The sequence below is a fragment of the Bos grunniens genome, chromosome 16 (assembly GCF_055505025.1).
Source record: "Bos grunniens cultivar Pamir isolate PY7600 chromosome 16, Bosgru_T2T1.0, whole genome shotgun sequence".
NCBI classification, from domain to species: Eukaryota; Metazoa; Chordata; class Mammalia; order Artiodactyla; family Bovidae; genus Bos; species Bos grunniens.
This window is the reverse complement of record NC_141180.1, coordinates 44,537,076-44,547,073: the sequence shown is the minus strand read 5'-3', so window position 1 is coordinate 44,547,073 and position 9,998 is coordinate 44,537,076.

Here is a 9,998-nt window from a genome sequence, read left to right as displayed (position 1 = left end):
CAATGTAGGAGACCTGGGTTTGATCCCTGGGTCAGGAATATTCCCTGGAGAAGGTAATGGCTACCCACTCCAATATTCTTGCCTGAGAATTCCATGGCTAGAGGAGCCTGGTGGGTTACAGTCCATGGGGTTACAAAGAGTTGGACATGACGGAGCAACTCACCCTTAGTATGTTTTAGGCACGTGGACTACAAAGGTAGACAAGACAGACGAGTTTCATACTCCCATGAAAACTACATTCTAGTGAGGGATACAGAAAAACATGCACTAACTAAACAAAAAGAATTTCAGAGAGTGAAAGGAGCTATGAAGACATAGTGCATAGCAGAAAAGAGATAAAGGATGGTTACATCCTTAGGGCCTCCTCTTCTAAGCCTGTTCTCTGTGCTCCTGCTCATGAAGGAACTTCTTTGAATTGTTTTTCTCTCTTTGTATTTTGTATAAGATGGACCTGGGGTTATCTCCCTTTCAGAAGAGAATTCTTTACCCTGGGAAGATCTAAAAGAAGGTATTAAGCACTGCTATATTTTAAATGGATACCCAGTAAGGACCTACTGTATAGCACCTGGAACTGTGCTCAATGTTATACGGCAGCCTGGATGGAAGGAGAGTTTTGGGGAAAATGGATACATGTATGTATACCTGGGTCCCTTCACTGTTCACCTGAAACTACCACAACATTGTTAATCAGCTATACCCCAATACAAAATTAAAAATTTTTAAAATAAAAACTGATGGTGTTAAGGCAGTTATCCCCTTGACTTTAGGAAGAAACTCATAGCACTGAAGCATATACATTACCGTTTGTAAAGGGAGCTCAACCCAGTGTTCTGTGACAACCTAGAGGGGTGGGATGGGGTGGAAGGTGGGAGGGTTATTCAAGAGGGAGGGGACATAGGTATACCTATGGCTGATTCATGTTGATGTGTGGCAGAAACCAACACAACTTTGTAAAGCAATTATCCTCCAACTAAAAATAAATACATTTATTCCCCTTCACTTCTGTATTTTTCCTACTGCTTTGTTTCTCCTCAACAAAATGGTGAAAAATCTATGGTCAAGATTAGGGGTTGGGTCCAGGAAAAGGAGAAACATGAGGCTACTTGTTAAATATATCCTCTTGGAGAGGAATAAAAGGACCCCAACTGACCTCTCTAAAGTAAGAGTCATACTTCTGCAATTTTTCATTGATTAACTCTCTGTACAACTCTCTGTGAACATATGAAAATTATAGACTCCTGGTAGAGACCTTCAGAGTTCAGGATCTGCAAAGTGTTCCTCTTTTCTATCATGAAGATATTAATTCATGTTGTTACTTCTTTTCTTAAAGTGTTACTGGCAGGAGCAGCAAACTCAAGTGTTAGGTATTACACTTGCACAGGTTCTTCCAAACTCTTGAGAGAGGTCCAAGCAATATGGTTCCATATTATAAAATTTATAAAAGTACTATATTTTTCTGTCATTTCCCCAAATTATGCTTCAGGCTCCCAAAACCCATGTCTGTCCCTGAGTATTATTCAACATAGAGGGCTTATCCATCTAAGGTGCCAAGTAGGTTACAAGAGCTCAGTATCCACTTGTTATAGTAAAAATAAGATTCGATTTTACTCTATTGCACTTAAATACAGACTTCTCTCAGAAGTTTTTATTGTAAAAATAACAGAATAATACAGTTTTTAATCAGTCAAAAATGACATTTTAATAGTGATTACACTTTTTCAAATTATATGCATGGCCCCCAAAACACTTGTATGCCTTCTGGTGATGGAGAGGATAAGAATTAGTCTTTTCGATCAATGCATGAGACGATATAGTTTAGGTGAAGTTAGTTCGTTAAGGATTATCATAAGCAGAGCACTTAGTGAACAGACTGCGTTTAAATCATCAGTCCACTGTGTACTGCTCAGTGGATATGAGTTCCCTGAGTGCTCTCAGAACCATCACCACATACTCTGAGCATTTATTTCTATCTTTAAGGATAGTCGCTGATGAAAAGAGACATTCAAGATGGGACAGTCACTTTAAGAAAATATACACACAGATTCTCACAATCAAATTAATACCATTTTAAGAAACAAAACACTGAAGGGCTATTTGATAACTAATTTGAAACTTGACTACATTAACAGCAACATGAGTGGTGGCTTTTTAAGTAATTTTTCCATTTGATATTTCTGGCCATTATATTCAATGACCTTCTTGCAAAGATACATGATATCACAAGCTAATGAAGAGAGGCAATCCTGAGTAATCTGGGCAGGAATGAGTGAGTCCAGGCCCCATTCATGAAGTAATTCATAAACGTACCTGCTGGGGTGTGTTTTCTGCCTTCAGTAAATATTGGCATGCTCTTCCTCTCCATTGCAAGAGGAAGATTTATTGGAGTCCATGTTTTATTCTTATTCTGCGGCTTTTTTGTTTATAGAATCAAAACAGATATGAGTCACGGGGATTTCTAGTTAAACCTGAGCTGCCAGTGGATAATAGAATTAAATAAAGTATTTAATACAAGGAAGAGGAAAAAATAAGAAATGAATCAACCAGTGCTTCAAGCACAAGAACCAGGAAGGAAAATTTAGCATTTTATGAACTAGAATCTGGGGTGGGAAGAAGCTTCTATTCCCATAATAGAAGACATTCACAGAGTGATGTGGTGACTGATTCTAACCAAGATTCTAAAATCTTGGTAGGTGGTAATTAATGTCTAACACCTGGGATAAGTATTCAAAAATTTGGTCAGATATAAAGCTTGTCCTCTGTAAAAAGTCATGTAGTAAATAATTTAAGCTTTGGGGGATCGCTTCTGTCACAAATACTAAATTCTGCTGTGGTAGCAAAAAAGCAGCAGAAATTACATAAAAGATTGGCATGGTTGTTTTTCAATAAAACTTTATAAAAATAGTCCACAAGTATTCAATGGAACCTAAAACTAGTAGCTAAAATTTGATAATGAATGAGATATTTACATAATCTTACAATGTACTCCCACAAAGTACATACACATGCTTAATATGTAATTATTAACTTCATAGTAGAGATGCCTAGAAGACACATTATCAGCCAAGTGGTAAGATTAGCATCACATGTCATCTGAAATAATACAATGTGAACACAGCATCGTTTCTATAATATTCCTGCCAGAGATGCAAAACATGAATCTAATTATGAGAAAACAAGAGAGAAACTCAAATAGAAGGATAGTCTTCAGAGTAACTGATTTGGACTCAAACACGTCATGTCATAAAGGAAGAAAAACCTGAGGAAATAGTCTAGATCAAAAGAGACGAAAGAGATATTGTCAAGTAAATACAATGCATCATTCTTGATTGGATCCCAGACCTTAAAAAGGACATTATTGGGATAATTGGCAAAGTTTGAATAGAGTCAATGAATTGCATGGTATCAACACCAACATGAATTTCCTGGTTTTCATGGTTATATACTGTGGTTATTTGCTATACTAAGTCACTTCAGTCGTGTCCAACTCTGTGTGACCCCATAGACGGCAGCTCACCAGGCTCTGCCGTCCCTGGGATTCTCCAGGCAAGAACACTGGAGTGGGTTGCCATTTCCTTCTCCAATGCATGAGAGTGAAAAGTGAAAGTGAAGTCACTCAGTCGTGTCCAACTCTTAGCGACTCCATGGATTGCAGCCTAACAGGCTCCTCCGTCCATGGGATTTTCCAAGCAAGAGTACTGGAGTGGGGTGCCATTGCCTTCTCCGACTGTGGTTATTTAGGAGTGTTTTTAGAAAATACACATTGAAGCATTAAGGAGTAATGGACATCATATCTTTAACTTACTTTTGAATGGTTGAAAACAACTGTGTATAAAGTTAGGGAGTTAGAGAATGATAAATAAACGTGACAAAGTATTAATATTTCAAGTATCTGAGGAGAAAGTATAAAAGAATTCTTCACAGCATTTTTACCATTTTTCTATAAGCTTGAAAGTATTAAGAATACAAAAATAAAAATGACTATCAAAAATCAGCTAAAAGCAGGAGAAAAACACCCAAATCTCTAGGAATACATAAAAGGATTTTAAAACAATGGGAGGCTGGTGTTACCTATTCATACACTAGGCAGAACATCAATTCGTCATAAATTTCCAGCTAAATTTGAACAGAAGCTTAACTTCCAACAACATGTAATTCAATTAAGGAAAAAACACTGAGCTTAGTCAAACAGAAAATTCTTATGAAATCATGGTTTGTACTTCAATACACCTCAAAACAATTCCATCAGTGTTGGAGTTACACCCTTAAAATTTAAGAATGGGTCATAAAAGCAGCATATTACTGTGATAGTGCATGTGTTACTAATGGCCTAGAGCTGCCACCAGGTTTAAATCTAAACCAAGAAAATTGTACCTTCAGTTCAGTTCAGTTCAGTCGCTCAGTCATGTCTGACTCTTTGCGACCCCATGAATCCCAGCACACCAGGCCTCCCTGTCTATCACCAACTCCCGGAGTTCACTCAGACTCACGTCCATCGAGTCAGTGATGCCATCCAGCCATCTCATCCTCTGTCATCCTCTTCTCCTCCTGCCCCCAATCCCTCCCAGCATCAGAGTCTTTTCCAATGAGTCAACTCTTCGAAGGAGGTGGCCAAAGTACTGGAGTTTCAGCTTTAGCATCATTCCTTCCAAAGAAATCCCAGGACTCATCTCCTTCAGAATGGACTGGTTGGATCTCCTTGCAGTCCAAGGGACTCTCAAGAGTCTTCTGCAACACCACAGTTCAAAAACATCAATTCTTCAGCGCTCAGCCTTCTTCACAGTCCAACTCTCACATCCATACATGACCACAGGAAAAACCATAGCTTTAACTAGACGAACCTTTGTTGGCAAAGTAATGTCTCTGCTTTTGAATATGCTATCTAGGTTGGTCATAACTTTCCTTCCAAGGAGTAAGCGTCTTTTAATTTCATGGCTGAAGTCACCATCTACAATGATTTTGGAGCCCCAAAAAATAAAGTCTGACACTGTTTCCACTGTTTCCCCATCTATTTCCCATGAAGTGATGGGACCAGATGTCATGATCTTCATTTTCTGAATATTGAGCTTTAAGCCAACTTTTTCACTCTCCACTTTGACCTTCATCAAGAGGCTTTTTAGTTCCTCTTCACTTTCTGCCATAAGGGTGGTGTCATCTGCATATCTGAGGTTATTGATATTTCTCCTGGCAATCTTGATTCCAGCTTGTGCTTCTTCCAGCCCAGCATTTCTCATGATGTACTCTGCATATAAGTTAAATAAACAGGGTGACAATATACAGCCTTGACGTACTCCTTTTCCTATTCGGAACCAGTCTGTTGTTCCATGTTAAGTTCTAACTGTTGCTTCCTGACCTGCATGCAGATTTCTCAAGAGGCAGATCAGGTGGTCTGGTATTCCCATCTCTTTCAGAATTTTCCACAGTTTATAGTGATCCACACAGTCAAAGGCTTTGGCATAGTCAATAAAGCAGAAAGAGATGTTTTTCTGGAACTCTCTTGCTTTTTCCATGATCCAGTGGATGTTGGCAATTTGATCTCTGGTTCCTCTGCCTTTTCTGAAACCAGCTTGAACATCAGGAAGTTCACGGTTCACGTATTTCTGAAGCCTGGCTTGGAGAATTTTGAGCATTACTTTACTAGTGTGTGAGATGAGTGCAATTGTGCAGTGGTTTGAGTATTCTTTGGCATTGCCTTTCTTTGGGATGGGAAAGAAAACTGACCTTTTCCAGTCCTTAGAATGGGGTTAATCTAGGTATTACTGATCACTGGATTTGTGCAATTGACAGAACCCCTCCTTAGGTAAAAAAGAATGTAGAGTTATAAATAAAAATTAAGTACAAAATTATGAATAAAAAATAGGTACAATAGTGACTGTTAAGAAAGAGGAAATTATGACAAAGTACACATTTTTAAAAGTTGAAAAAACTAATTTTAAAAAGATTATATTTTTATTAATTAGATGCTTGGCATGACTTCATGTATTTCCCTTGATACTGTAGCTATGTATTTTTTGATCACCTTTCCATGACAAAATTCTGTGATAACACAGGCTATACAGAAATAGGCAGGGGCGTTATGCTAGTGAGGAGCCCTGACTCCTAGGTCATTAGCTACAAATAAGTCCACTTTTGCCTCAAAATAAGATGCTTCTCAGATGTCACCATGCATCCAGAGACGACTAAAAGCTGATGAAGGACTAGATAAACACAGAAGGCCAGCGGCTCTCCTAGCCAACCTAAGATGCTGACCCTTGAGGCTTTTTGCAGATAAATGTGAACAATTTAAAAATAAACTTTTGAAATGTGATAGGTTTGGTTATTTATGCAACAGGGTGGCATAGGACCAAAAAGTCTATTGCTAAAGAAGTCTAAAAGAGCTCCTTCAGTAAATATAAATGAAAATTCTAAGTGATAAGACAGCAATGGGTCATGATTTACTTGACCACACTTTGTGTGTGTGTGTGTGTTGCATAAAATATTGGTGTTTCTTAAAGCCAGTAGCATCTTGGATTCCCTAATATGAGGGCCATTCATTTTGTTCCCTTGCTCATTATGAGAAAGTCAAGGTCAGAAACCACGGAGTTTAAAACAAAACATTTACAAAAAATGAAAACTTAACAGTGACTTAAAACCCATTAGGTTGTCAACTGGGTTGGACCTAATTAGGACAATGGAAGTCTTCTTTGGGTAGGGTCCCAGTGCCAGGATGATTAAAAAAAAAAAAAGGAAGCAGGTGTGGAAAAACTACAGAACAGACTTGAGCTAAAGTCCTACTAAAGGTATAAAGTGAGAAAGCTAAATCTAGAGCAGAAGCAAGAAGGTCAAGAGTGAAAGCAGGTAGAACTTAGAGTATTCCTAAATACCAAAAACAAAACAAGACTGTGTTAACCTCAGTTAAAGTCCACGTAGCTCACGCTTTCCTCTCCCGACTCCTTAAAGGGTTCCAGGAACACAGCTGGAAAGCATCCACCATATCAGGAGTAGTTGAAAGAATGCATCTGTTTAATTAGAAAAGACAAAGCTAAAGAGTTAGAAATCCTGAAAGATGATGCTGTGAAAGTGCTGCACTCAATATGCCAGCAAATTTGGAAAACTCAGCAGTGGCCACAGGACTGGAAAAGGTCAGTTTTCATTCCAATCCCAAAGAAAGGCAATGCCAAAGAATGCTCAAACTACCGCACAATTGCACTCATCTCACAAGCTAGTAAAGTAATGCTCAAAATTCTCCAAGCCAGGCTTAGCAATATGTGAACCATGAACTTCCAGATGTTCAAGCTGGTTTTAGAAAAGGCAGAGGAACCAGAGATCAAATTGCCAACATCCACTGGATCATGGAAAAAGCAAGAGAGTTCCAGAAAAACATCTCTTTCTGCTTTATTGACTATGCCAAAGCCTTTGACTGTGTGGATCACAATAAACAGTGGAAAATTCTGAAAGAGATGGGAATACCAGACCACCTGACCTGCCTCTTGAGAAATCTGTATGCAGGTCAGGAAGCAACAGTTAGAACTTAACATGGAACAACAGACTGGTTCCAAATAGGAAAAGGAGTACGTCAAGGCTGTATATTGCCACCCTGCTTATTTAACTTATATGCAAAGTACATCATAAGAAATGCTGGGCTGGAAGAAGCACAAGCTGGAATCAAGATTGCCAGGAGAAATATCAATAACCTCAGATATGCAGATGACACCAGCCTTATGGCAGCAAGTGAAGAGGAACTAAAAAGCTTCTTGATGAAGGTGAAAGAGGAGAGTGAAAAAGTTGGCTTAAAACTCAACATTCAGAAAATGAAGATCATGACATCTGGTCCCATCACTTCATGGGAAATAGATGGGGAAACAGTGGAAACAGTGTCAGAGTTTATTTTTTGGGGCTCCAAAATCATTGTAGATGGTGACTTCAGCCATGAAATTAAAAGACGCTTACTCCTTGGAAGGAAAGTTATGACCAACCTAGATAGCATATTCAAAAGCAGAGACATTACTTTGCCAACAAAGGTTCATCTAGTCAAAGCTATGATTTTTCCTGTGGTTATGTATGGATGTGAGAGTTGGACTGTGAAGAAGGCTGAGCGCTGAAGAATTGATGCTTTTGAACTGTGGTGTTGGAGAAAACTCTTGAGAGTCCCTTGGACTGCAAGGAGATCCAACCAGTCCATTCTGAAGGAGATGAGTCCTGGGATTTCTTTGGAAGGAATTATGCTGAAGCTGAAACTCCAGTACTTTGGCCACCTCATACGAAGAGTTGACTCATTGGAAAAGACCCTGATGCTGGGAGGGATTGAGGGCAGGAGGAGAAGGGGACGACAGAGGATGAGATGGCTGGATGGCATCACTGACTCGATGGATGTGAGTCTGAGTGAACTCCGGGAGTTGGTGATGAACAGGGAGGCCTGGTGTGCTGTGATTCATGGGATCGCAAAGAGTCGGACACGACTGAGTGACTGAACTGACCTGAACTGAACTGAAAGAGTTAGAACCATCCTCACATTAAAGAGCTGCAGCCATGCAGAACAGGGAGCAAATTTATTCCATATGATTCCATGTGTAAAACTAAGACCAATATGTAGAATTTATAAGAGGCAGATTCTGAGCACTGAAAGCATGGCCTTCTCTAGAATTTTTGCCTCTGTTACCTGAAATAGCACTTGGAACTTTCTAAATTATCAATGATACTGGTATCATAAAAATCAATAAAAATAAAAAAGAACTTCTCAGAAATTACTGTAGTTCAGTTGTGGAATGGAAGCTAGTGATCCCTTCTGAGATTAGGTATTTTATCAGAGGTTTGACTATAATGACAATCTTATACATAATTTGAACAGTGTATAGTACTTATTCAGTTTTATCTTACACATATCATTACATTTAATTCTCACAAACACTCTATGAAAGAGGTTGTATTATTAATTCCATTTCATAGATGAGGTAACTGAGACACACAGTTCATATACCTTGCCCAAAGTCATATATTAGACAAATGTTTAAGCCAGGATTTGAACAAAACGGACCTGATTCTAGAACCTTTGTCTCAAACACCATACTTTTCATCTGGCAGAGAGGAGTTAGAATAAAACCCAGTAATGTATGAGAAGTCTCTAGTCACAAAGGCTGTAGTCTTGGAATAAAGTTGGAAACCATAAAAAAGCAATGCATATGTGCTAAGTCGCTTACAGTCACATCCAACCTTTTCCAACACTGTGGACTATAGTCTGCCAGGCTCCTCTGTCCACGGGATTCTCCAGGCAAGAATACTCGGAGTAGGTTGCTATTCCCTTCTCCATGGGATCTTCCCAACCCAGGAACTGAACTCACATCTCCCATAGCTCCTACAATGAGGCAGATTCTTTACCACTGAGTCACCGGGGAAGCCCATTTTAAAAAAGTCACTGTCCACATCCATTTCTTTACATACAGTCTACATATTATTGGAATGAGAGTTATCTCAAGAACCTGCTGGCACCAGATGATTTAGTATTTCATTGAATCCCATCATTATAAAATGAGATAGACCCTAGAGATCTAGCTGGCTACCTCTTTTTATTTTGTGTCATAGTAATATTTCCTTTCTGTTAATCCATCAAAACCAAATTTTAGCTGTTCACGCTTGCTAAATAAAACAAAATAAATATGGCTTGTAGCAAGTTTGGTCATATGATGCTAAATACTTTTAAAAAACTAAGTGTTCTTTTTATATACCCTACAAGTCTCAGATCATGCTGGATATTAGGTCAATTTTTGTTGATATCAGATCATCCACTTTATTTTTGGTTAGTTTGATCTCTATGTTAAGCCTGTTAGCCCTATTAAACAAAGTGCTTATTAAGTACCACAACACAAGATGTAAGACACTAGATGTATTATATGAAATAATAAATCCTTTTTGACAGTATTAAAAATACTAAATAAAAACTAAAATCTGTTTTTTTTTTTAATTTGTGGTACTCTTCCAGATTTTCAACATTATCCAAAAGTGAAATTAACTTTCTTTCTTCAGTT